Below are 24,182 nucleotides of genomic sequence, written 5' to 3' on the forward strand. Positions count from 1 at the left end.
GGGGATCTTAGCCTGTGGCCGGTGTGTTGCAGTTGAGCAGCAGAGGGAGAATTTAAAGCTTTGGGGGCTCAGAGGCAGATTTCTCAGAAGTTCTCAAAAAATACATTGTTTAATTGTTACTCCATTCTCCAGGACTCCACTCCTTGGAGGCCATGGGACCATAAAGAAAGAAAACTTTACTGCCAGTTCGGTCCCATGGATTCAGCTTTGGCACCAGATGCAGATTCCCTCACTGCCAATGGACCCAGCTGTCCTGAAAGAGAATTTCCCTACCCAAGAATATGACATCTCATGTACGGCACATCATAAGGACCACTGATGAAAATCTAAAAACAGATTTTTCCTTAGAACCTCCAGAAAGGAAGGCAGACGTCTTGATTTTTAGCTCAGTGGGACTCATTTTGGACATCTGTCTTCCAGAACTTAAAGATAATAAATTTATGTTGGTTTAGGTCACTAGTTTATGGTAATTTTTTATAGCAGCAATAGGAAACTAATAGGCATGGCAACCCCTATACTGAGGTTTTTAGCTGGGTATATTGCAATCCCAAACTAAACCAGTGTTCTAGTATTAAAAAAAAAAAAAAGTTGAGAATAGATATTGGAAAGGCAACTTAGCCATGTTTGCCACAAGAATAACTGGGCAAGATAATCCTATAGGGTCGCTATGAGTTGGAATCGACTCGAGGGCACTGGGTTGTTTTTTTTTTTTTTTTTTTTTACAAACAAGAATGAAGAGAAAAGGTTTGGTCTCCTCTTTATTACATGCACCATGAAGCTTTGCTTAGCCAGTGTGAAACTGGCTCAATCTAAATAGATATATCCATGCAGCAGAATGATCACAAGCAAATCCAGTACAGTCAGATGCTATTATATTCATTCTGTCCTACAGAGGGTCAGTATGAGTCTGAATGGACTCGTGGGCACCTAACAACAACAATAATAATTATATTGTAAAAGCAGCATCAAAATCAGTGAGAAAAGAAAAGATTTGGATATAAATGAGACTTACTAAGTTAATTGCTGGAAGCAAAAAAAAAAAATTTCTGTCTTAAAGTGATAAAGTTGGAAGAAATATTTCAAATAGCATAAGATTTCTAGAAGAAACTATAGATTAATGCCCAAAGTGGAAGAACATTCCATATGAAGAGCAGAACCTCTTAAAATATTTTTTCTTACCTTTAGCCTTCTCGAAATCCTCATGTACCAAAGCTGCTACCAGAAGCTTCCATCTTATCTTGACTTCCAACTCCAAATAGTCTCTTCCAAACCCAGATTCATTCTCTCTCTCTTCTCTGACTCTTTTAGACTCTCTCTTAATTATTCTTCCCATTTTCCATATAATATAGGCTTCCCTGCTGATTGCTCAGCATCTCCACCATCTGTACAAAAAAGCACAGAAGTATAGGATTTGGCTGGGAAGAAATGCAGCCACTGTGAGAATGATTGCACGAGGGAAAGGGAGTGTGGATATAGATTCCTTTTTTACTTTTTCTGTTACATAACTTATTGAAACCCCAGCTTCATGGCAAAGTTTGATATCACTTCTATGGATTATTCGTTTCGGAATTCTCATTTCGTTCAGCACGTTCCCTCCATTTCTACACACAATGCTACTACAATAAAAAATAAGTCTGCACTCTAGAGTTACTGTAGCAATAAAATACATGTGACAATGGAATTATACAAAACTTCAAACATCATTTTTTTACCAGTACTTAGAACCCTTAATACTAAAAAGCAATACCATCAAAAAAATTTTAACATGCAAAAAAAATGATAAATAGACTTGCAGGGGGCTTACAAATGTAAATATTCTACTCAGAGGTTGACTTCTACTTTGTCTCACAGTCAACGTCAGATTAATTGACCTGAGAATTAATGAGACATAAGAAACAAAGAGAGGAAGATCCTCAATGAGATGGACTGATACAGTGCCTGCAAACGTGGGCTCAAGCATGCAAGGATTCTGAGGGTGATGCAGGACAGGGCAGTGTTTCATTATTGTGCGAATCTGCGTTGTAGCCTTTCATCATACTCAATCAATCTATATAACCCGAGAAGCTGAACTATATGAAGAAAAATATGGTATCAGCATCGGAGGAAGACTCCTGAACAACCTGCATTACACAGATGACACAGCCTTGCTTGCCGAAAGTGAAGAGGACTTGAAGCACTTACTGATAAAGATCAAAGACCACAGCCTTCGGTATGGATTGCACTTCAACATGAAAAACATGGAACTCCTCACAACTGGACCAATATGCAATATCATCACAAATGGAGAAAATATTGAAGTTGTCAAGGATTTCATTTTATTTGGATCCTCAATAAACAACCATGGAAGCAGCAGTTAGGAAATCAAAGAACATATTGCATTGGGTAAATCTGCTGCAAAAGTATTCTTGAAACTGTTAAAAAGCAAAGATGTCACTTTGAAAACTGAAGTGCGTCTGACCTAAGCCATGGTATTTTCAATAGACGCACCTGCCTGTGAAAGCTGGACAAGGAATAAAGAAGATCAAAGAAGAATTGATGCCTTTGAATTACGGTGTTGGTGAAGAGCGCTGACTATACACCATGGCCTTCCAGAAGAATGAACAAGTCTGTCTTGGAAGAAATACAATCAGAAAGCTCCTAGGATGCCGGGATGGCAAAATTTCATCTCACATACTTTGGAGGGATCAGATTCTGGAAAAGGATATCATGCTTGGTAGAGTTGTTGTTGTTGTTGTTAGGTGCCACTGAGTCATAAGGACTCTATGTACAACAGCATGAGATACTGCCCTGTCCCTCGCCATTCTCATAATCATTGTTATGCTCAAGCCCGTTGTTGCAGCCAATGTGTCCATCCATGTTGTTGAGAGTCTTCCTCTTTTTCACTGACCCTCTACCTTAGTCTTCAAGGTGACATCTTTGCTTTTTAACACTTTAAAGAGGTCTCCTGCAGCAAGCTTGCCCAGGGCAATGCATCATTTGTTTTCCAGACTACTGTTTCCATTGGTGTTAATTGTGGATCAAAGTAAAATGAAACTTTTGATTACTTGAACCTGGTAAAATAGAGGGTCAGTGAAAAAGAGGAAGACACTCGATGAAGCGGATTGACACTGTGGCAGCAACAACGGTCTCAAACACAACATTTGTGAGGACAAGGCAGGACCAGGCAGTGTTTCATACAGTTGTACATAGCGTTGCTATAAGTAGGACCTGACTGGATGGCGCCTAACAACATTTTCCTGAGGTTGCGAGATCTCTACGGGGAACTTTTTCTCAAATCTCTATTAAAGCACTTGCCACACTGAATTGGCTACCTGTCTCTACCACTAGCCACAAGCCTTCCGAGGGCATGACTGAATCTTGGGAATCTTTGTATCTCCATGCCTGGTACGTAATACATACTTCATCAAATTTGGTTGAAGGAAAGAATTAAGGAGTTTATTAGTAAATGAACAATGCTATCACCTAATAAGTACCATCCTACCCCTATTTTGTACCCTGCGGTTCACTTTCCTCACTAATTTATCTTTGTAAAACACTATTTTTCAAACTTTTGGCCATTCCTTTGTAGATAGAAAAAAATAATGAGGATACACAAGCATGAAGTACAATCAAGTGAAGTAAAGCAGAAGCAGGTGGAGTGGAGTGGAGTAGAAAATAATGTTGCACACATGATAAGGCAAAGTCTTGTTTATCTTAAGTTTCAGTTGTGTGTGTATGTGTGCATCAGTACTGTATACTGGGTTTCGGCATAGGATGTATTCTTACTGTGGCTTCTGACCAAAATGATATGAAAGGCACCGTACTAAACCTTAGCTTTGTGCACTTCATGCCCTGTTAGGCAAGTCAGAATTAGATGCGATTCTGTTACTAGTTCTTGCAATTTTTTCTAACTCCCTTCAGTAATGTTCGATGTCTCTTCCTACAAGATTAATGCCTTAGCTTCACATTCAAGACCTTACATAATCTGCCCCCAACCTATTGCATATTGCTTTCTTCCCACAACCAGCGCCATTACAAAACATCAAGCCTATACAAATGCTCTGCTCCTTGCCTCTCCCACCCTGCTAAATGTACAAGACATAGTCTTTGCTTTGTAACTTTTGCTTACCCTCTCTCACTTTCACTCCACCACCCCTGCCACTCCTAATGGGCTCTGTCTTCGATGATTTAGCTACAGGTGTGTTCCTGACGGTCTTCAGCTAGAAGGTATTGACACTTGGCTCATGGTAAGTACATATAATGTTTGCTGTAAAAATAGCACTGAGATTCTTGTACTACCACATAATTCCTTTTTACCTTTTATCTGAATTTTGTGATGAGTGTTGTTAACAATGCACAAAGTGAGAAGTTGGTTCAAACACAGTCTTAAATCACATGTGATTGATTCACAGGAAGGCTATGAGACCAACGGCAACATAAAAATTATTTTAATTGTCTGTGGTTTTGTCTCACATTCATATTAATGACATCTTTCTCAAAATCCTAGCCCCAGTGCTCAACGACCAATGCCAATAAGCCACAGAAAAGACAAACAATTGCTTTTTTTTCAAAAACCAGTTCACAGACTTTTGGAGAAAGAAGCAGTATATAAATACGTGTCAAAATAAATAATGCTATATATTTACGGCACATCATCTTTGTCAAAGCCTCTGAAATCAATTATTTTCTGGTATTGACCACCCTAGCATTTATGACAAAGTGGGTTACTTAGTGTGATTATTAAGACTGTGTGTCAACTTGGCTGGGCCATGATTCTCAGTGGATTATCAGTTATGATGTAATCTGGCAGTTGTATAATGATGAAATCATCTTCATGATGAGACCTGCTATAATGTGATCACCTCCATGATGGGATCTGCTATGAGTAGCCAATCAGCTGAAAGGAAATTTCCTTGGGGTTGTGCCTGCATCCAATATAGGTGGGCTTTCTAGTAAGGCTCACTAGTTTGCTTGCTCTGGATATTGCAGCTGGCTTCTGTTCATCTGACCTCCAGTTCTTTCTTGGGACTTGAGCTAGCAGCTTGCCTGCTGTCTTAGTTATTCAGTACTGCTCTAACAAAAATATCACAAGTGCATGGCTTTAAGGAAATTTATTCTCTCACAGTTTAGTAGGCTACAAGTCCAAATTTAGGGCGTCCGCTCCAGGGAAAGGCTTTCTCTGTCAGTCAGCTCTGGAGGGAGGTCCTTGTCATTAATCTTCCCTTGGTCTAGGAGTTTCTCTGCACAGGAACCTCAGGTCCAAAGGATAGGCTCTGCTCTCGGCACTGCTTTCTTGGTAGTGTGAGGTCCCCCTGTCTCTCTGCTGGCTTTTCTTTTTTATGTCTCAAAATAGATTGGCTTAAGACACAATCTCATCTTCTAGATTGAGTTTACATAAAGGCTGTTAATTCCATCTCATCGGCATCAGAGAGATAGGATTGCCAACACATAGGGATATCACATCAGATGACCAAATGGTGGAAAATCGTACAATACTGGGAATCATGACCTAGCCAAGTTGACAGATATTTTGGAGGGATACAATTCAATCCATGACACTTGCTGACCTTGAGTTCATCAGTCTCTGTGGTCTGGATCTTGGATTTGCCAACTCTGTGAGTCAGAAGAAGCCTTCAGCCTTACTTGGGAGTTTCCAGCCTCTACAACGCGTGAGCCATTTCCTTCATATAAACCTCTCTCTCTCTCTAGCTATATATATTTAGACACTCCACTGGTTTTGCTTCTCTAGAGAACCCAGCCTAAGACACTTAGCATTTATGTTCATTGCTAAAAGAATACTTATAAAACCAGAAGACAAATGTTTTATACAGATTAAGTAAGTGTAGTGAAAGGATACAACCCTGACGCACACCTTAACTAATTTTAAACCATGCAATACCCCCTCTCATGTGAGTTTCTTGTAAAGAGCATCCAGCTGGATCAAGATGTTTTTAAAGATTCAGTAATATGTGTTTTTGTTATAGGGTTTATTCAAATTATATTTAAAATAATTAACTGATAAGAAAGGACTTATCAGTCATCTTACTATCTATTTTCTACATCTTAAATCTTTTTTGTTCCTCAGTTCCTCCAGTACTGCTTTCAGTTCTGTTTCATCATTTTTTCCCCAGTGTACCAATTTGATTCCCATCTCATTTCTTATTCTGTATATATCTTAGTTTTCCCTTAGTCATTAACCTAGGAATTTCAATTAACATATTAACTTTATAGAAATCAAGTTTGAATTAATACTGACTTAATTTCAATAGCGTAAAAAAAACTCTACTCCTTTTCAGTGCCATACTGCCCCCCATTATGCTGTTATAGTCACAAACTAGGTCTTTTTACATTGTGTGCCTATGAACTTACCTTTACAATTATTGACTTATGCATTTGTTCTTTATATTATATATGGAAAAAAAATCTAAGAAAAAAGAGTACTTAAAAATCAAATATGCAATAATACCTTTAATATTTACCTATGTAGCTACTTTAACATTTTTCTTTATTTCTTCAAATGGCTTCTAGTTACTGTCTAATGTCTTTTCAGTTTATCTTGGGAGACCCCCTTTAGCATTTCTTGTAGGTTAGTTGTACTGGTGATTAACTCCCTCAGTTTCCATTAATCTGAAAATTTCTTAACTTCTTCATTTTTAAAGAAATAGTTTTTCTTATCTCACTTCTTTTTTTTTACTTTCAATACTTTATGGACTCTATCCCACTGACTTTTGGCCTCCACAGTTTCTAATGAGAAAGTGACTGTTATCTGATTGAGAAGCCCATCTATGTGATGACACCCTCTTCTCTTGTTGTTTTCAAAATTCCGTTTGTCTTTTTCTTTCAACAGATTTGTCTGTAACATGTCTCTACGTGGATCTCTTTGAGTTTATCCTGCTTACAGTTCACTGAGCTTCTTGGATGTAGATTTATGTCTTTCATTAAATCATTTTTCAGCTTTCACATGCAATTCTTCTTCAAAGAAGAACTGATGCCTTTGAATTGTGGTGTTGGCGAAGAATATTGAATATACCATGGACTGCCACAAGAACGAAAAAATCTGTCTTGGACAAAGTACAGCCAGAATAGTCCTTGGAAGCAAGGATGGTGAGACTGCGTCTTACATACTTTGGACATGTTGTCAAGAGGGATCAGTCTCTGGGGAAGGACGTCATGCTTGGCAAAGTACAGGGTCAGCGGAAAAGAGGAAGACCCTCAACGAGGTGGATTGACACACTGGCTGCAACAATGGGCTCAAGCACAACAACGATTGTAAGGATGGCGCAGGACCAGGCAGCGCATAGGGTCGCTATGAGTCGGAACAGACTTGACGGCACCTAACAACAACAACATCCAATCTGGAAACTTTTCAACCATTATTCCTTCAAATATTCTTCTGGCCCCTTTCTCTCCTTTCCCTCTGGTATTCCCATTATGTGTATATTGGTACACTTGATGTTATCCCACAGGTCTTTTAGGCTGTTTTTTTTTTTTTTTTTGGTTTTGTTCTTTGATTTTTTTCCCCCCATTCTTTTCATCTTCTGCTTCTCTGACTGGATAATCTCAATTGACCTTTCTTTAAGTTTGCTGATTCTTTCTTCTGCCCTCTCAAATATACTACCGAACCCCTGGAATGACTTTTGACTGCCTTCAAACTTGGGGGGCTCATCTTCCGGCACTGTATCAGACAAGGTTTCACTGCTATTCATAAGGTTTTCACTGGGGAGGTCTTTTCAGAAGTAGACCGCCTGGTCCTTCTTCCTAGTCTGTCTTAGCCTGGAAGATCAGCTGAAACCTATCCACTATGGGTGACACTGCTCACATCCAAATACCAGTGGCATAGCTTCCAGAATCACAGCAACACACAAGCCCCCACAATACAACAAACTGACAGACACATGGGGCTGCAAATATCCATTAATAACCAGAATGTGAAATGTACCACGTATGAATCCAGGAAAACTGGAAATGGTCAAAAATGAAAAGGAAAGGGCGAAGATGGCTAACTAGTCAGAAGTTTCCACTGAACCCTCTTGCAACAAAGACCTGAAAAACCAGGTGAATCCATTACATATGTGACAATCTACAAACCCTGAGCATCAAACACGGAACTAAGGAATCGACCTGAGTCACAGTGGAGCTAGAGGCCATGCAGAAGCAGCGACAAGTTGCTGAGCCCACTCAGCACCTCAGCTCCGATTCCTTGGTGCTATTCTTTGGTGCGAAGGCAGTGGGGCTGATGGTAGCTTCCTGAGACGTGGCAAAATCACCAAACGAAGGCAAACAAAAGAGGCGCATTCCTGACCCTGTGGTGTGCCTTCAGCGGACCTACCTGTGGAGTTTAGGAAGTGGCTACTTCAGTGGAAAAAAGGCAAAGTGCCAGCACCCCAAGCCCCTTGTGTGACGGCCACAGATCTGGTGGTGGGGTTTGGGACAAAGCTGCTTCACAGAAAGAAGGCAAACACAGGACGCAGCCCTAACCCCCAGGGTAATCTCGGCAGAGACCCAGCCAATGCACACAGGCTCCACACGCCTCTAGAATCTGAGATAAAACAGAGCTCTAACACTAGATATGTGATTTTGTTTAATTTACCACATGGATCTAATAGCTCCTTCTTCTGAAAGTTCTCTATCCTATCTATCTGTTCCCTCATCCCCCTGCCCCAGCCAGCTTCAATAACATTTGAATTCCCTGGGCCTGAGACAGAACTTGCAGCACACTCTCTCTGACCCATTCTTCTGGCCTGGGAGAAGGAGCAAATTCACAAACAGGGGAAAAATACTTACCTGACTCCCCTAAACTGGAAGCCCAGAGCAGAACTGGCTCCAGTCCAGGCATAAGCGATCCATAGACTTTGGCTTTCACCTCTGCATGGAACCAGGTGGCTATTATAATGCAAAGGCCAATCTGTTGGAGGTCTCACTGTAATTGTTTCAGCAACACAGTGGAGAGGCAGGTTTTGGAGGTCTGACACCACTCTACCTATTAAACAGAGCCCTAACCTACCCACAGCAGGAACCTGAGGGCTAAGGTTCTACCCACGCCACCTAGCCACCCGTGAAAGGGCTCTGAGGATAGTGGTGCCTACGAGTCTTTACAGGTATAAGCACTGGGTGCCTAAGGTACACCTGCAGAGCCCATGCACCACAGCACTCTAGAGAACAGAGAGGCTCCTTGTTAAATGACACTTGGGGGAAGGCTGTCACCACCCTGCCCACCTCAGAGTGTGACCCCCTGCCGCTACCAGAAGCCAGTGCATACAACCATCACCACTACTCCTCTAAGATAGTAGGTGAGAGCCTATACCACACAGTAGGTGACCGACTATCAGGACACCTGAACTGATTCTATCCAAGAATAGCGAATGGATTCATAGGCTCTTATACCTGGTAACAGCTCTAACCATCTGGTAACAGGACATTAGTGCTTTAAAGGCTCCAATAATCAAGTTGGCACACTCTAGTAGCCTACCTGGGTATATTAAAACAAAACAAAAAAAAGATAGGACACAGTGAGCAAACATAATATCAATTATTACAGTAACTTATAGATGGCTTGTGACAGCAGTTGATATCAGATCACATAAAGAAGCAGACCATGATTACTTCTACAGCTCCCAAAACACAGAATAAAGGTCTCTCCTAGAAGAAGACGTATTTCTGGAATTGCAAGATATAAAATACAAAAGATTAATAAACTGAACACTTAAAGACATCAGGAATGACATCTGGAATGAAATCAGGCAATGTACAGAAAAAGCAAAGAAACACACAGATAAGGCAGTTGAAGAAATTAAAAAGATTCTTCAAGAACATAATGAAAAATCTAATAAGCTGCAAGAATCCACAGCGAGACAGCATTCAGAAATCCAAAAGATTAACAATAAAATTACAGAATTAGACAACTCAATAGGAAGTCAGACCAGCAGAATTGAGGAACTGGAAGGCAGAATTGTGGAGATGGATGATAAGTCACTGGGCACCAAGATATTTGAAGAAAAATCAGATAAAAGAATTAAAAAAAATGAAGAAACCCTAAGAATCATGTGGGACTCTATCAAGAAGAATAACTTGCTAGTGATTGGAATACCAGAACAGGGATTGATAACTGAATATACAGATAGAATAGCTGAAGATTTGTTGGTAGAAAATGTCGCTGACATCATGAAAGGAGAAAGGATATCTATTCAAGATATTCATCAAACCCCATACAATGTAGACCTCAAAAGAAAGTCACCAAGACATATTATCCTCAAACTTGCCAAACCAAAGATAAAGAGAAAATTTTAAGAGCAGCCAGGGATATGCAAAAAGTCACCTACAAAGGAGAATCAATAAGTTCAGACTACTTGGCAGAAACCATGAAGGCAAGAAGGCAATGGGATGACATATATTGAGCATTGAAGGAGATAAACTGCCAGTTAAGAATCACATATCCAGCAAAACTGACTCTGAAATAGGAAGGCAAAATTAAGTCATTTACAGATAAACACAAGCTTAGGGAATTTGCAAAAACCAAACCAAAACTACAAGAAATACTAAAGGGAATTCTCTGCTTAGAAAATCAATAATATCAGAAATCAACACAACACTAGGACACAGAACAGAGAATTGCAATATCAACTCAGATAGGGAAATCACAAAAATAAGATTAAAAAAAAGCTCAAAACAGGGAATCGCTGATGTCATTACATGAAAGATGACAATAATCAATAAAGGGAGACTAAATAAAGTAGGCACAGATCTCCTACATGGAAAGGAAATCAAGGCAATACATGGAGATATGAGTTAGGTTTATACTTAGAAAAACAGGGGTAAATATTAAGGTAACCACAAAGAAGACTAACAATCCCATATTTCAAAATAAAAACCAAGATAAACATAAAGACTCAGCAAAAACAAAATCAACTACACTGAAAAACAGAACACACAATTTACAAAGAAAAACTTCTCAGCACAAAAAAGAAAGTGGATATATGAAATTGTTAACAACACACAAAAAAAGGCATCAAAATGACAACACTAAACTCACACCTATCTATAATTACACTGAATGTAAATGGACTAAATGCACCAATAAAGAGACAAAGAGTTACAAATTTGATTCAAAAAAACATAATGCAGCTATGTGCTGCCTACAAGAGACACACCTTAGACTTAGAGACACAAGCTCAAGCTCAAAGGATGGAAAAAAATATATCAAGTGAAAAACAAGCAAAAATGAGAAGGAGTGGCAATACTAATTTCTGACAAAATAGACTTTAAAGTTAAATTCACCACAAAGGATAAAGAAAGACACTATATAATGATTAAAGGGACAATATACCAGGAAGATATAAACATATTAAATATTTATGCACCCAATGACAGGGCTGCAAGATACATAAAAAAAAGCCCTAACAGTATTGAAAAGTGAGATAGACAGCTCCACAATTGTAGTACGAGACTTCAACACACCATTTTCGGTGATGGACAGGACATCCAGTAAGAAGCTCAATAAAGACAATAAACGCCACAAACAACCAACTCAACCTCATAGACATATACAGAACACTCTACCCACGAGCAACCAAGTATACTTTTTTTCCTAGTGCACATGGAACATTTTCTAGAAGAGACCACATATTAGGTCATAAAGCAAGCCTTTGCAGAATCCAAAACATCAAAATATTACAAAACATCTTCTCTAACCATAAGACCAAAAAAGTAGAAATCAGTAACAGAAAAACCAGGATAAAAAAAATCAAATACTTGGAAACTGAACAATACCAGGCTCAAAAAAGACTGCGTTATAGGAGACATTAAGGAGGCAATAAAGAAATTCATAGAATCCAATCACAGTGAAAATACTTCCTATCAGAACTGTTGGGACACAGCGCAACCAGTACTCAGAGGTCAATTTATATCAAGAAATGCATGTATCCAAACAGAAGAAACGGCCAAAATCAAAGAATTATTCCTACAACTTGAACAAATAGAAAGAAGCAAACCCTCAGGCACCAGAAGAAAGCAAATAATAAAAAGTAGAGCAAAATTAAATGAATTAGAGAACAGAAAAACAATTGAAAGAGCTAACAAGACCAAAAGCTGGTTCTCTGAAAAAAATTTAAAAAATTGATAAATCATTGGCCAGACTGACAAAAGAAAAACAGGAAAGGAAACAAATAACCCAAGTAAGAAATGAGATGGGCGATATCATAACAGACCCAAGAGAAATTAAAGGAATCATATCAGATTACTATGAAAAATTGTACTCTAACAAATTTGAAAACCTAGAGGAAATCTGGGAATTCCTAGAAACACACTACCTACCTAAACTACCACAAACAGAACTAGAACAACTAAATAGACTCATAACAAAAGAAGATACTGAAAAGGAAATCAAAATCCCAACAAAAAAAAAACCCTGACCTTGACGGCTTCACTACAGAGTTCTACCAGATTTTCAGAGAAGGAGTAACACCACTACTACTGAAGGTATTTCAGAGCATAGAAAAAGAAAGAATACTCCCAAACTCAGTCTATGAAGCCAACATATCCCTGACACCAAAACCAGGTAAAGACACCACAAAAAAAGAAAATTACAGACTTATATCCCTCATGAACTTAGATGCAAAAATCCTCAACAAAATTCTCGCCAACAGAATTCAACAACACATATCAAAAAAATAATTCACCATGACCAAGTGGGATTCATAACACTTACGCAGGGATGGTTCAACATTAGAAAAACAATTAATATAATTCCTCATATAAATAAAACAAAATAAATGAACTACATGATTTTATCAATTGATGCAGAAAAGGCATTTGACAAAGTTCAACACTCATTCATAATAAAATCACTCAGCAAAATAGGAATAGAAGGAAAATTCCTCAAAACAATAAAGGGCACTTATACAAAGCCAATAGCCAACATCATCCTAAACAGAGAGATTCTGAAACCATTCCCCTTGAGAAAGGGAACCAGACAAGGATGCCCCTTATCACCACTCCTATTCAACATTGTGCTGGAGGTCCTAGCCAGAGCAGTTAGGCTAGATAAAAAAATAAAGTGCATCCAGGTTGGTAAAGAAGTAAAAGTACCTCTATTTGCAGATGACATGACCTTATATACAGAAAAAGCTAAAGAATCCTCAAAAAAACTACTGAAACTAATAGAAGAGTTCAGCAGAGTATCAAGACACAAGATAAAGATACAAAAATCAGTTGGAATCCTCTACACCAAAAAAAAAAAGAACACTGAAGATGAAATCACCAAATCAATACCATTTACATCAGCCCCCCTGAAGATAAAATAACTTAGGAATAAATCTTACCAGAATGTAAAAACCTATACAAAGAAAACTACAAGACACTACTGCAAGAAACCAAAAGACACCTACATAAGTGGAAAAACATACCTTGCTCACAGATAGGAAGACTTAACATTGTGAAAATGTCTATTCTACCAAAAGTCATCCATAGATACAATGCAATTCCGATCCAAATTCCAATGATATTTTTTAATGAGATGGAGAAACAAATCACCAACTTCATAAGGAAGGGAAAGAGACCCCGGATAAGTAAGGCATTACTGAAAAACAAGAACAAAGTGGGAGACCTCACTCTACCTGATTTTAGAACCTATTACACCGCCACAGTAGTCAAAACAGCCTGGTACTGGTACAAAAACACATACATAGACAAGCAGAACAGAATTGAGAATCTAGACATAAATCCATCCACGTATGAGCACGTGATATTTGACGAAGGCCCAAAGTCAGTTCAATGGGAAAAGACAATCTTTTTAACACATGGTGCTGGCATAACTGGATATCCATCTGCAAAGCAATGAAACAAGGCCCATGCCTCACACCATGCACAAAAACAAGCTCAAAATGGACCAAAGAACTAAATATAAAATCTAAAACGATAAAGATCATGGAAGAAAAAACAGGGACAACACTAGGAGCCCTAATACATAGCATAAACAGTATACTAAACATTACTAACAATGCAGGAGAAAAACTAGATTGGTGGAAGCTCTTAAAAAACAAAAACCTATGCTCATCCAAAGACTTCACCAAAGAGTAAAAAGATTACCTACAGACTGGGAAAAAGTTTTTAGCTATGGCATTTCCGATCAGCGCCTCATCTGTAAAATCTACATGATACTACAAAAACTCAACTACAAAAAGACAAATAATCCAATTAAAAATGGGCAAAGGATATGAACAGGCACTTCACTAAAGAAGGCTCAGGTAGCTAACAGACACATGAGGAAATACTCATGATCATTAGCCATCAGAGAAATGCAAATCAAAACTACAACGCGATTCCATCTCACTCCAGCAAGGCAGGCTTTAATCCAAAAAACACATAGGAATAAATATTGGAGAGGTTGTGGAATGAATGGAACACCTATACACTGCTGGTGGGAATGTAAAATGGTACAACCACTTTGGAAATTGATTTCGTGCTTCCTTAAAAAACTAGAAATCGAACTACCATACGATCCAGCAATCCCACTCCTTGGAATACATCCTTGAGAAATAAGAGCCTTTACACGACATATATATGCACACCCATGTTCACTGCAGCTCTGTTTACAACAGCAAAAAGTTGGACGCAACCAAGGTGGCCATCAAAGGGTAAATGGATAAATAAATTATGGTATATTTGCGCAATGGAACACAACACATCAATAAAGAACAATGATGAATCCATGAAACTTTTTATAACATGGAAAAATCTGAAAGACATTATGCTGAGTGAAATTAGTTAGATGCAAAAGTACAAATATTGTGTAAGACCACTAGTATAAGAGCTGGAGAAATAGTTTAAACAGAGGAGAAAATATTCTTTGATGGTTATAAGAGGGTGGATGGAGGGCGGGAGGGAAAGGGGTTTTCACTAATTAGATAGTAGATAAGTTTTTTTTTTTTTTTGGTGAAGGGAAAGACAACACACAATACAGGAAAGGTCAACACAACTGGACTAATCCAAAAGCAAATTAGTTTCCTGATTAAACTGAATGCTTCAAAGGCCAGTGTAGCACGGGCAGGGGTTTGGACACAATGGTTTCAGGAGACATCGAAGTCAATTGCCATAATAAACCTATTAAGAAAGCATTCTGCATCCCACTTTGGAGAGTGGCCTCTGGGGTCTTAAACGCTGGCAAGTAGCCATCTAAGATGCATCAACTGGTCTCAATCCACCTGGAGCAAGGAAGAATGAAGAACACCAAAGACACAAGGTAACTATGAGCCTAAGAGACAGAAAAGACCACACAAACCAGAGACTACACCAGCCTGAGACCAGAAGAACTAGATGGTGCCTGCCCACAACCAATGACTCCTCTGACAGGGAACACAACAAAGAAGCCCTGAGAGATCAGGAGAGCAGTGGGATGCAGACCCCTAATTCTCATAAAAAGACCAGACTTAATTGTCAGAATGGGACTAGAAGGACCCCAGAGGCTACAGTCCCCAGACCTTCTATTAGCCCAAAACAGGAACCATTCTCAAAGCCAACTCTTCAGACAGGGATTAGACTGGAATATGGGATGGAAAATGATACTGGTGAAGAAGCTTCTCGGATCAAGAGGACACATGAGACTATGTTGGCATCTCCTGTATGCAGGGGAGATGGGAGGGCAGAGGGGGTCAGAAGCTGGCTGAATGGACACGAAAAGAGAGAATGGAGGGAAGGAGTGTGTTGTTTTATTAGTAGGAGAGCAATTAGGAGTATATAGCAAAGTATGTATAAATTTTTGTATGAGACACTGACTTGATTTCTAAACTTTCACTTAAAGCACAAAAAAAAATTAAAAAAAATCAGATGACGTATTGCATCGGGCAAACCTACTGCAAAAGACCTCTTTAAAGTGCTAAAAGGCAAAGCTATCACTTTAACAACTAAGGTGCACCTTACCAAGCCATGCTGTTTTCAAGTACCTCACATGCATGAGAGAGCTGGACAATGCCTACGGAAGACCAAAGAATTGATAACTTTGAATTACGGTATCAGCAAAGAATATTGAATATGCCATGAGTACTGGTGGAACAAACAAATCTGTCTTGGAACAAGTACAGCCAGAATGCTCATTCCAAGAAATAATGTCCAGGTTTGGTCTCACTTTCTTTTGACATGTTATCATGAGGGATCAGTCCCTGGAGAAAGATATCAACCTTGGTCAACAAGAGGGTCATCGAAAAAGTGGAAGACCCCCAACGAGATGGATTGACGCAGTGGCTGCAACAATGGGCTCCGGCATAACAATGATTGTGAGGATGGTGCAGGACCAGGCAGTGTTTCACTCTGTTGTACACAGGATCGCTATGAGTCACAATTGACTCAATGAGATCTAACAATAAAAACAAGGATTAGGATTTTGAACATGTCAAACTTGATGTATCTATTAAACTTCCATGTGGAGAATCTAACAATCTGGAGTGATCCTGTCTAGAGATATGCATTTGGAGTCCTCAGGGAGGGTGGAGGCTACAACTGTCGAGAGACCATGTGACAAGATAAGAATGGCCATGTGAGAACTTGGGTGGGCAGGTAGCTAGGAGGGATTAATGAATGCTGAGGCAACAAGCTGTGTAGATCACAAACGGGCCTATGACAATGCATCTGTAGACACGTTAGCCCTATATACCACTGAAAACCTCTATATTGTTGCACAAATAATTGACATGTGAGAAGGAGTATAAAGAGAATCCCAGATGCCGTGAGGAAGAACAGTAATGGCCCGGAAGTATACTTTCTGAAGAAGTTACATTTGATCAGAGACCTGAAAGATTGGTAAAATCTAGTTAGCAGTCGGGGCTGGAGAGGGAGAATTTAGGATGAATGGAACAGTAGAGATGACAGGGTATTTGCAGTTTCCTTATGACTGCAGTCCAGAGAGTGAAACAGGGAAAGTAATAACTGAAGTTTTAGGCGCCAGATAATGGAAGACTGAATAGGCTGCATTCAGAATTTGAAACTTCTCCTAAAACTAATGAGAATTCATGAAAGGATTGTAAACACGGGAGTCATTTGATTTATTTTTGCAAGGATATTCTGGTTAGAATGTGAAGTACTGAACACACAGACAGGTCAAGATGGATGTGGCAAGATGCAGGCCAATGTCAGACTTCCTGCAGGAGGAGAAGAGAACGTGAATATTCATTCACTGTTTCTTTTTCTGTCTTATGACTCAAACCCCAGTTCATGACAGTGTTTGCGATCTCATGCTTTGGATTACCCATTTCGAAATTCTCTGTTCTCTTAATTCTTCCCCCAAATACTACACATAAAGCTAGTACGATAAAAAATATTTTGAGTCTCAGAATTGCTGTGGTAATAAAATATACATGCCAATGGAATTACAGCAAATTTCCAAGATTAACATTTTTATTTGTGTTTAAAAATTTAGCAAAAAAATTTAATAGCACCGCAACTTTTTAACAAGGATAGATGATAAATACAGCAACAGGAGACCTGTAGCTGTGTAAATATTCTACTCAAAGAAGGTTGGCTTTGAATTTTGCCATAGATATCTAGCACTGCTACAACAAAAATGCCACAAGAAAATGTCTTTAACAAAAAGAAATTTATTCTCTCACAGTTTAGGAGGCTAGAAGGCTAAATTCAGGCACAAGCTCCAAGGGAAGGCTCTTCAGGAAAGTCCTTGTCATCAGTCTTACCCTGGGTCCAGGAGCTTCTCAGTGCAGGGACCCTGTGTCCAAAGTAGGCAGTCCTCTTCTCTCTCTTCTTGCTTGGTGGTAATGAGATCCCTTCAGGCTGAAATGACATGAGACTGGAGAGTTGATACACCACCGAGGCAGAAGAGTAAAGGTGTACTGCTGGCCTTGCCAGCTGAAGGCTTATGGCTTCTGGAGGTCCTTTGAAACAGGTATGGAGAAAAAGGCATTACACACATCAACAGGTCCATACGAGGTACCAGGAGATATATTCATTTGCTAAGGCAATGAAACCACATCTGGAACAGCAGCTGCAATTGCAGTCTCCAGCTGGTTAAGTTTTCAATAATCCACTGTCATTCTCTAAGATCCATTTGTTTTTTCATGAGACAAACAGGCCAGTTCAATACGGATGTGGTGGGAATCAATATCCATGCATTCTTCAAATCCTTAATGGTGGCAGTAATCTCTCCAATCCCTCCAGGAATGCAGCATTGCTTTTGCTTTCCTATATTCCTAGGTAGGGGCAGTTCTAATGGCTTCTACTTAGACTTTCGTACCATAATATCCCTCGCTCCATGTGTCAGGGAGCCAGCATGTGGCTTCTGCCAGTTGCTGAGCATGACTATTCCAATTACGCATTCTGGATCTGGGGAAATCACTACAGTATGGGTTCGGGGACCCACTACACCCACTGTGAGACAGGCATGAGCTAATACTCCATTAATAAATTGAACTCCACATGCCCTCACTCTAGTAGTTGTGCCTCCATGCCTGCAGAATCTAATTTCAGGTCAGACTCCAGATCCTCACCCAAATCCAAACTCGACACAGTCTTGGGTTCCTTTCCCACACATTGCTTTGGCAGGGGTGGCTTGGCTTTGGACTTCCATTTGGACTGGCCAAAATCTGAGCTTGCTTCATCTCTTACTCTCACCTTAATCTCACAGAGTAAAAGTCTTTACCCATAGCTATCAATTCCAACTCATAGTGACATTACAGACAGAAAACTGCCCCCACAGGGTTTCTGAGGCTTTCATCTTTATGGAAACACACTGCCACGTCTTTATTCCACGGAGGGGCTGGTGGGTTCAAACCACTGACCTTTTCCTTAGCAGCTGAGTGCTTAACTACTGCACCACCAGGGATCGTTAGAGTCTTTACAGACACCTAAATGATAGTGTTGGCAAAGAATATTGAATAATATACCATCGACTGCTGAAATAAACAAATAGATCTTACAAGAAGTATGGCCAGAATGCTCCTTAGACGGTGGATGGGAAAATTTCGCCTCACTTACTTTGGACGGGTTACCAAGAGGGACCAATCCTCCTGGATATTATGTTTGGTAAAGGACAAGGTCAGCAGAACAGAGGAAGAGCCTCAACAAGATGGATTGACACAGTGGCATCAACAATGGCCTCAAACGTAGGCTACACTGAAGACATTGGTGAAAAACACGGCTCTAGGAATTAAGCACCAGTTGAGATGTTTCAACAAATGCATGCAGCAATGGAGGTACTCACGCATCTATGGCAAGAAATTTGGATGTTGGCTAACTGGCCAACAAACTGGAAGAGATATATGTGCCCATTCTAAAGAATGGTGATCCAACAGAATGTGGAATTTATCCAACAGTGTCACTAACATCACATGAAAGTAATATTTTGCTAAAGGATTGGGCCAGATTCACTGACCAAAGCTGAGGGGGCAGGGCTGCCATGCTCAAAGGGCAGAAGAATGGGGTTTGCTAAGGCCGAGTGGATAGAGTCGCCACTCAGATGGACTAGGAGAATGGGGCTGCCCAAAGCTGATGGAACAGAGTTGCCGTTCCCGTGGGCCTGGGAGGTAGAGCTGAAGTTCAAGCCCTAGGGGACTCCAGCCAGAATTCAGAGATTGTAGCCAACACTTCGTATCTGGAGGGCAGGGCCATTACCCAGATGGTCTCTCAGAACAGAGGGTTATTTTCGACCCTTGAGAGGTAATGTAAATTGTTGGTAATGACCCCATCTCCTCGTTCCCTCCAATTTCTACCATTTCTAATAGAAAGGTTTACCTTGTGCCTGTTCCATTATTCTACTTTGAAAGCAAAAAAACTTCTAGATTTCACAGATGAAGAGAAATTATGCAACAGGAAAGAATTTGGACTTGGATTTAAGGCTTTTGGGATGATATAAGGGGGTGAAAGTGTTTTACATGTGGCAAGGACATGAATTTTGGGGGTCTACAGCTGGAACCCCCACGTGTCTGGCAGTTTGTCATACTGTAGGGGCTTTTGTGTTGTTGTGATGCTGGAAGCTATGCCACTGGTATTCAGATACCAGCAGGGTTGCCCATGGAGGACAGGTTTCAGCTGAGCTTCCAGACTAAGACAGACTAGGAACAAGGACCGGGCAGTCTACTTCTGAAAAGCATTAGCCAGTGAAAACCTTAGGAATAGCACTGGAACACTGTCTGATATACTGCCTGAAAATGAGCCCCTCAGGTTGGAAGGCACTCAAAAGATGACTGGGGAAGAGCTGCCTCCTCAAAGTAGAGTCGACCTTAATGACGTGGATGGAATAAAGCTTTTGGGACCTTCATCTGCTGATGTGGCACGACTCAAAATGAGAAGAAACACCTGCAAACATCCATTAATAATTGGAACCTGGAATGTATGAAGTATGAATCTAGGAAAATTGGAAATTGGCAAAAATGAAATGGAACGCATAAACATTGATATCCTAGGCATTAGTGAGCTGAAATGCACTGGTGTTGGCCATTTTGAATCGGACAATCATATAGTCTACTATGTTGGGAATGACAACTCGAAGAGAAATGGTGTTGCATTCATCAACAAAAAGGATATTTCAAGATTTATCCTGAAGCACAACGCTGTCAGTGATAGGATAATATCCATACGCCTACAAGGAAGACCAGTTAATACGACTATTATTCAAATTTACGCACCAAACACTAGGGCCAAAGATGAAGAAAGAGAAGATTTTTATCAGCTGCTACAGTCTGAAATTGATCTAACATGCAATCAAGATGCATTGAAAATTACTGCCGGTTGGAATGCGAAAGCTGGAAACAAAGAAGAAGGATCAGTAGTTGGAAAATATGGCCTTGGTGATAGAAACAGTGCTGGAGATCAAATGACAGAATTTTGCAAGACCAATGACTTCTTCATTACAAATACCTTCTTTCACCAACATATACAGTGACTACACACATGGACCTCACCAGATGGAACACACAGAAATCAAACTGACTACATCTGTGGAAAGAGATGATGGAAAAGCTCAATATCATCAGCCAGAACAAGGCCAGGGGCCGACTGGGGAACAGACCATCCATTGCTCATATGCAAGTTCAAGCTGAAACTGAAGAAAATCAGAGCAAGTCCACAAGACCCAAGATATGACTTTGAATATACCCCACCTGAATTTAGAGACCATCTCAAGAATAGGTTTGATGCATTGAACACTAGTGACCGCAGACCAGATGAGTTGTGGAATGACATCAAGGACATCATCCATGAAGAAAGCAAGACGTCATTGAAAAGACAGGAAACAAAGACCAAGATGGATGTCAGAGGAGACTCTGAACCTTGCTCTTGAGCGTCGAACAGCTAAAGCAAAAGGAAGAATTGATGAAGTAAAAGAACTGAACAGAAGATTTCAAAGGGCAGCTGAGAAGACAAAGTATTATAATGACATGTACAAGGAGCTGCAGATGGAAAACCAAAAGGGAAGAACACGCTCGGCATTTCTCAAGCTGAAAGGATTGAAGAAAAAATTCAAACCTCGAGTTGCAATAGTGAAGGATTCCACGGGGAAAATATTAAACGATGCAGGAAGCATCAAAAGAAGATGGAAGGAATACACAGAGTCATTATACCAAAAAGAGTTAGTTGATATTCAACCATTTCAAGAGGTGGCATATGATCAGGAACCGATGGTACTGAAGGAAGAAGTCCAAGCCGCTCTGAAACCACTGGCGAAAAACGAGGCTCCAGGAATTGATGGAATATCAGTTGAGATGTTTCAACAAACAGATGTAGCGCTGGACGTGCTCACTCGTCTATGCCAAGAAATATGGAAGACAGCTTCCTGGCCAACTGACTGGAAGAGATCCATATTTATGCCTATTCCAAAGAAAGGTGATCCAACCGAATGTGGAAGTTATAGAATATCGTTAATATCACATACAAGGAAAATTTTGCTGAAGATCATTCAAAAACGGCTACAGCAGTATGTCGACAGGGAACTGCCAGAAATTCAGGCAGGTTTCAGAAGAGGATGTGGAATCAGGGATATCATTGCTGCTGTCAGAGGGATCCTGGCTGAAAGCAGAGAATACCTGAAGGATGTGTACCTGTGTTTTATTGACTATGCAAAGGCATTCGACTGTGTGGATCATAACAAACTATGGATAAGACAAAGAATGGGAATTCCAGAACGCTTAATTGTGCTCTTGAGGAACCTTTACATAGATCAACAGGCAGTTCTTTGGACAGAACAAGGGGATACTAATTGGTTTAAAGTAAAGAAAGGTGTGCATCAGGGTTGTATTCTTTCACCATACCTATTCAATCTGCATGCTGAGCAAATAATACGAGAAGCTGGACTATATGAAGAAGAATGGGGCATCAGGATTGGAGAAAGACTCATTAACAACTAGCGTTATGCAGATGACACAACCTTGCTTGCTGAAAGTGAAGAGGACTTGAAGCACTTACAGATGAAGATCAAAGACCACAGCCTTCAGTATGGATTACACCTCAACATAAAGAAAACAAAAATTCTCACAACTGGACTGATGAGCAACATCATGACAAACGAAGAAAAGAGTGAAGTTGTCAAGGATTTCATTTTACTTGGATCCACAATCAACACCCATGGAAGCAGCAGTCAAGAAATCATAAGACGCGTTGCATTGGGCAAATCTGCTGCAAAGGACCTCTTCAAAGTGTTGAAGAGCAAAGATGTCACCTGAAGACTAAGATGTGCCTGACCCAAGCCATGGTATTTTCAATCACATCATACGCGTGTAAAAGCTGGACAATGAATAAGGAAGACCAAAGTAGAACTGACACCTTTGAATTGTGGTGTTGGCGAAGAATACTGAATATACCATGGACCTCCAAAAGAACGAACAAATCTGTCTTGGAAGAAGTGCAGCAGAATGCTCCTTAGAGGCAAGGATGGTGAGACTGCATCTTACATACTTTGGACACGTTGTCAGGAGCAATCAGTCCCTGCAGAAGGACATCATGCTTGGCAGAGTACAGGGTTACCGGAAAAGAGGAAGACCCTCAATGAGGTGGATTGACACAGTGGCTGCAACAATAAGCTCCAGTATAACTACGATTGTAAGGATAGCGCAGGACCGGGCAGTGTTTCGCTCTGTTGTGCACAGGGTCACTATGAGTCAGAACCGACTCGATGGCACCTAGCAACAACAACAACAAGGTGGAATGTCATGGATTGAATAGAAAGGGATGAAACGCGTTTACGAAAGTCACAGCCCAGATCCGATGGAAGGGGAGGTTCCCTGGGGTGTGACCTCTACCACCTTTTATCTTCCAAGAGATAAAAGGAGAGAAATGTAATCAGAGAGATATAAGTACCTCATGCCACCAAGAAAGATGTGCCAGGAGCAGAGCACATTCTTTGGACCTACGGTCACTGTGCTGAGAAGCTCCTAGGCCAGGAGAAAATGATTCATGACAAGGACCTTCTCCCAGAAACAACAAAGATAGAAAGAATTCCCTGGGAGTTGGCACCCTGAGTTTGGACTTGTAGCCTTGTAGACTGGGAGAGAATAAATTTCTCTTTGTTAAAGCCATCCACTTGTGGTATTGCTGTTATGGCAGCACTAGGTAACTAAGACACTTAGTGAAGTAGAGGGTTAGGGAGAAAGAGGAAGACCTTGACAAGACAGACTGACACAGTGGCTGCAACAGTGGGCTCAAACACAGCAACAATTCTGATGATGGGGCAGAACCAGGAAGTGTTTTGTTGTGTTGTACCTAGGGTCGCTATGAGTCAGAATCAACTCGACAGCATCTAATAACAACAACAGCCAGTATGCAAGGCAGGAACGCAAGCGGAAATCTATATACAACTGTTCACTGCAGCACTTTTCACAAGAAGCAAAAGATGAACACAGCCAAAATGTCTATCAGCAGGTGAATGGATACACAAACTTTGGTACGTACACACAATGGAGTAGAACTGCTCCACAAGGTTTTCAAGGCTCTGACCATTCAAAAGCGGATCACCGGGCCTGTCTTCTGAGAAGTCTCTGGGTGGGTTTGAACCCCCAAACTAGTAGATGAGCAATTAACTGTTGGTGCAAGCCAGGGACTTCCAATGGAATATTACACACACTCCCAAAAATGAAGTCTTGATGCATACGACAACATGGATGAAGCCTGAAAACACCAAGCTGAGAAAAGTCAGTCAGTCAGAAAAGGAGAGATGCATTCTGATCTCACTTATAGGACATAAGCAAATATACACAAAACAAAGCTTATTAGTGGTT

This window comes from Elephas maximus, chromosome 3 (assembly GCF_024166365.1).
Source record: "Elephas maximus indicus isolate mEleMax1 chromosome 3, mEleMax1 primary haplotype, whole genome shotgun sequence".
NCBI classification, from domain to species: Eukaryota; Metazoa; Chordata; class Mammalia; order Proboscidea; family Elephantidae; genus Elephas; species Elephas maximus.